The sequence below is a fragment of the Phascolarctos cinereus genome, unplaced genomic scaffold (assembly GCF_003287225.1).
Source record: "Phascolarctos cinereus isolate Bilbo 61053 unplaced genomic scaffold, phaCin_HiC Scaffold_2;HRSCAF=192, whole genome shotgun sequence".
NCBI lineage: Eukaryota > Metazoa > Chordata > Mammalia > Diprotodontia > Phascolarctidae > Phascolarctos > Phascolarctos cinereus.
The window spans coordinates 343,035,576-343,041,575 of NW_027555625.1; positions in this window are offsets into that span (position 1 = coordinate 343,035,576).

Here is a 6,000-nt window from a genome sequence, read left to right on the forward strand (position 1 = left end):
TTAAAGGATATGCACAGTTTCATTGTTCTTTAGGTATAGTTCCAAATTGCTCTCCAGAATGGTTGGACCAGTTCACTACTCCACCAACAATTCATTAATATACCTACTTTCCCTCATCTTCTCCAGCATATCTCATTTTTGATAGCTGTGAGGTGGTACTTCAGAGTTGTCTCATTCTACATATCCAGTATGTTGCCAAATTTGTCATGTCTTTTCTATATTTATAACATTTTTTCATTTTCATTGCCTTCTCTTTATGGATACAGTTTAGCCTTAGTTCAAGCCCTCATTACCTACTTCATAGACCATTACAATAGCCTTCTACCTGATCTCTCAGCCTAAGTCTTTTCTCATTCCAATCCATTCTCCACTTTTCTTCCAGAGTGATTTTCTTAAAATGTAGGTCTAACCATATTACATAGCACTAACAGTTCCAGTGTCTCTTTTACGTGCAGGATAAAATGATAAAGCTCTTCATAGCCTGGCCCCTTCTTGCCTTTTCAGTCTTCTTACATTTCATTGCCCTCCATGAACTCTATGATCCAGATATAATAGCCAACTTACAATTCTTCAAACATGATACTCCAAATCTGTTTTGGTGACTTTGCACTGGATGGGATCTCCCATCCCAGGAATGCTTTACCCCCTTGCTTCTGTCTCTTAGCTTCCCTAGCTTCCATCAAGACTCGGCCTAAATCTCACATTATTCAGGAGGCCAGTCAGCTGCTAGGGTCTTCCCCCTCTGTGATTACTTTCAATTTATTCTGTGTGTGTCGTATGAGCTTATAATTTCTAGCTTAGGGCAGGGGCTATTTTAGGCTTTCTTTTTATTTCCAATACTCAACACAGTGCCTGGCACAAATAAGGGGTTAATAAAGCCCTGTTGACTGACCATGAAAAATGCATTAATCTATTTTATTTCTTATAGTCAGATAATATAGTTCGTGTATTGCCTATGAATGTAAACTCTGGAATTGATTTTCTTTAATATTGAATGAGGGACAAGGGACATCAGAAGTTTTACTGAAAGCCTAGGGATTTGGGGACTAAGAAAGGTCAGGAACCCCTGATCTAGGAGTTACCCACACTGATGAAATCAGAGAGTTGGATTTTAAAAAATATGTAAGGCACTGTGAGTTACTGATATTATCTGGCATGATATTTATATGGCAACAGACAAGGTAGATTGTTAAAAGAGCAAAAGAAGGATGTAGACAAAGAACTCTAGGAAAATCATACGTTTTTAGTGACCTTTTGGTTTCAGAAACAGGGCACATTCCGGCATCAGTTGACAAAGATAGATCAAAGAAATAGATGAAATAACTATGTTAGAACTGGTTGAGATGTTGTCAAAGCTGTCTTGGTCACTTGCTTCCTGATTTAGTTATGACTCAACAACTCCCAACTACATTGTTTTCTTTGATGGAGCTGGCTACTAATTCTAGTTGATTTTGCTTTCCATGGCTAGGGCACCCCAAAAATAATTTTCCTTACCAAAAATCAAGAAGAAGAGGGAAGCATCTACTTTATAGTAGGTATTGTCAGGTTTTTTTCTTTTTGCTGTGACTATTTCTTCAGTTCAGAGGATTTTAGAGCTGCAAAGAGTCATAGATAGACATAATCTGGCCCAAACCCATGAATTTAGGTTTTTCTGTCTCCAGATAAGTCAATTAGTTAACAAGCATTTGTTAAATGCCTACTGTGTGTCAGGCATTATGAAAAGTGAAAAGAAAAGCAAAGTAGTCCTTGCCCTCAAGGAGTGTAATGAGGGAGACAAGATGCAAACAACTACATACAAACAAGATGTAGACAGGATAAATTGGAAATCATCTTGGAGGGAAGGCATTAATATTGCCCCTGTTGGCATCCCCATTTTCTCATTTATCTTCACTCTCTCCCTGTCTACAGACTGAATCCCTACTGCTTATAAACAGACTCATGTTTCCTCTATCCTCAAAAAACCCTTCCTTGATCTATTTATCCTTGGGAATTACTATCCTATATCTCTTCTCCCTTTAATAGCTAAGCTCTCTGAGAAGGCATCTACAATTGAAGACTCCATTTTCATTCCTATCACTCTCTTCTTAACTCTCTGCAGTTTAGTTTTGTAGTTCATCATTAAACTGAAACTTCTTTCTCCAAAGTTATTAATAATCTCTTAATTGTCAAATCTGATGGCCTCTTCTTCACCCTTCTTGACCTTTCTGCCAGCCTTTGATGCTGTTGAACACTTCTTCTTGATACCCTTTTATCTCTAGGTTTTCCTTGTCCTGCTATTTGTCTAACCATTTCCCCTTCAGTCTCCTTTGCTATATCTTCATACAGTTCACATCAGTTAACCATAAGTGTTCCCAAGGGTCTATCCTTTAGCCTTTTCTCTCCTTTCTAACTTTTCTATTATTATTGAGAGACCACCATCCTTCCAGTTACTCAGGCTGCAAACCTAGGTCTGCCTCAATTTATCACTCCCTCTTACTTTACCATATCTAATCTATTCCCAAGCCGTGTCCATTCTACCTTCACAACATTTCTTATATACACCCCCTTCTCTTATCTATGACAATCCACTACACTGGTGCAGGCCATCATCACTTTACACTTGGACTATTGCAGTAGCCTGCTGGTTGGTCACCCAGCCTCAAATCTCTCCCCATTCCAGTCCATCCTCCAACATACCTTACTATTCACCTGGCACTAAAGTCTGGATTCCTGCTCTCAAGACCTTGCATCTCAACAGCTTCTGTTTTAGTTACTACTCTGATTGCCTTTGGCTCTTTGAGCTCCATATGCAGTGGCCTAGCTTATAGACTTTGGCTTCTGATTCAAGCACCACAACTATTTCTGGCCCATTCAGCTTTGAGCTGTTTGTCCCTGGCTACCAAGCCTGCTTACTCCTGTTTTGATTTTTTTCTACCTATTTGAAACCCTACTCTTGGTTCCAAAGCCAGAAGACATTAGTCAGCACTATGGATCACCAGAAGCCATTGTTATGGCCCCAGCACTCTCTGGGTCCTGGCCTTCCTCAGCTCTACTCAGGACTGAACCTGAGTAGAATAGTGCCCACGTGACAAAGTGGAGAAAGACCATTGGAGCCAGAAGACCTGACTAGCTATGTTATTTGAGAGAAGGTCCCATCATTCTTCCCTACAGTGAGGAATAAGTGATCTCTAAAGTCCCTCATAGCAGTTTGGAATGAAAATTGGAATGAACTAATTCAATTAGAAACCTTCCTATAGTGGGGAGCATTCCATGAACAGGGCTGGGTGGTAGGTAAGTAACCATCCTAGGCTTTCTTCAAACTCTCATCTGAGGTAGTCATAATTCTGGGCAAATTGTAGAGCCTCAAGCAGCCTGGTCCTGGATATTTGTTTTGTCTAAAATGTGCACCCTATTGGTATGCGGGTGAAGGTACCAGTTGTTTTTGGAGAGGCAGCTGGCTGGGTCACCCACAGTGAATTCTTTCTCGGCAGCTCTCAACAAGGAGATGAGAGAAAACTTCAGAGCAAAACAACAACAAAAAAATTGGCCAGAAGATGAAACAGCTGGCAAGCCTCTTCTGGAAGAGGGCCAACTTGGGACTGAGCTCTGTGTTCTCCATCCAAGCTAATGAGCTTGTCTGCATCATCTCTTGACCTAAGAAAGAAGCATTTCTTTGTCCCTTTACTAAGTGGGAACATCCTGTGCTTCTTTGAATTTCTATATAAATTACTAAGCGTGTCATCCTTTGCATGAGAAGATGTTATTGCCTATAGTCAGCATGGCATGCACAGTAAGTTGTTTCTCTGGTAGCAGAGATGGGGTACATGGAACAATTCATACTTTGGATGTGATCCTTCTTGTGACCAAGAACGATTTTTTAAAGGTAGGCTAGTTAAAAAGAAAAAAAAAAGACCTGAGGGCTTTAGAGAACTAACACCAGCTTGACATGGCAGCCAAAAAGCTAATGCTTTCTTTTTTAAAAAAATATTTTATTTTTAGTTTTCAATAACCACTTCCATAAGCTCTTGAGTTCCAAATTTTCTCCCCTTCCTTCCCTCCCCCGTCCCCAAGATGATGTCAATTTGATATAGACTCTACATATACATTCCCACTAAATGTATTTTCACAAAAGCTAATACTTTCTTAGGATACATTGAAGGAAGTAATACAGAGGAAGTGATAATTTCACTGAAGTCTACCCTGATCAGGCCAAATCTGAAATATTATATAATATATGAAACCATTCCTGATCCGTTTGTGACAATCCTATAAAAAATATACCTCATATTTATGTATTATATATTTATGTACATTTATTATATATTAATTTGTAATTATTATATAATATTTAATTATGAATATAATAACATTATTATTATTTTGTGCATGTGCCTATTTCTCAGGTTTGTTATGAGGATCAAATGAGATAATATTTGTAAAGTGCTTAGTACAGTACCTGACACCTAATGAGTGGATTATGAATGTTGTTGTCGTCATCATCATCATCATCATCATCATCATCATCATCATCATCATCATTTCTCCTGTTAGTATATAAACTGCTAGAGAGTAGGTACCATCAAGTCAAGGCAAATCAGCAAGAATTTATTAATGCTTTAAGTTATTCATGGCTACTTTGTGCCAGGTACTGTGTTAATGCTGGGCATACAAAGAAAGGCAAAAACAGTCCAATGGGGGAGATGGCATGAAAACAACTATGTACAAAATAAATATGTACAGGATAAATTGAGAGTAGTCTTAGAGGAAAATACTCAAATTAAGGAGGCCTGGGAAAGGCTTCTTGCAGAAACAGAGATATTAGCTGAGATTTGAAGGAAGCAGGAGGCAGAGAGGAGGGGAAAGAGCATTCCAGGCATGGAAGACAGACAATGAAAATGCCTGGAGTCAGAAGATGGAATGTTTTACTTTAGGGGCAGCAAGGTGGCACAGTGGATAGAGTGCTGGGCCTAGTGTCCCAAAGACTCCTCTTCCTGAGTTCAAATCTGGCTTCAGATGGTTATTAGCTATGTGACCCTGGGCAAGTCACTTAACCTTGTTTGCCTCAGTTCTCATCTTTAAAATGAGCTGGAGAAGGAAATGGCAAACCACTCAAGTGTCTTTGCCAAGAAAACCCCAAGTGGGGTCATGAAGAGGTAGAAACAACTGAACAACAACCACAACTACTAAATTCTAAGAACATTAAGGAGGCCAGGGTCACAGAGTAACAGAGTACATGCCAGGGAATAATATGTAAGAGCACTAGAAAGATAGGAAGAGGATAGGTTATCAAGGGCTGCAAAAGGATTGTGTATTTGATCTTGGAGGCAATAGGGAGCCACTGGAGTTTATTGAATGGGGAGGAGTATTGAATTTTAGGAAGATCAATTTGACAGCTGTGTGCAGGATAAATTGGAATGGGGAGAGACTTAAAGTAAAGAGATTAGGAAGCTTTTGCTGTAGTCCAGCTATGAGATGATAAGGGTCTTCACTAGTGTGATAACAATGTCGAAGAAAAGAAGGGGGTGTTTAGGAAGTTGTGAAGGTGGAATCAACAGAACTTGAAGCTAAGTGGATATGGAGGGGGAGAGAGATTGGGGACCAAGGATGAACCTGAGGTTGTACGCCTGAGGGATAGGAAGGAGAGTTGCATCCTTAACAGTAATGGGGACAGCTTCATCTCTTTCTTTGTGTATATCCTTAGTGGCTTAGCTTTTTTTTTTTCCTTAGAATAGATCTGTGATTTTCAGTTTAAGGAATTCTGAGGTGAGGAAACTCTCACTACCAATATGAATCGGCACCTTCTCTGAGACTAGAGTTCTCTGAGGAAAATATGTAAGTTAAGGAACTTGCCCAGAATCACAGAGCTTGTAAGTTTCAGAGCTAGCATTTTGACCTATATGTGAAATTACACCAACCAGAAAATAGGAATAGAAATGCTGTTGGTATCTTGATGGCTTAGGGAGCTAGTTAGCACTATTAAGTGATTAGAAATTAAGTCTTTCTTGACCCCCACTCCCAAGA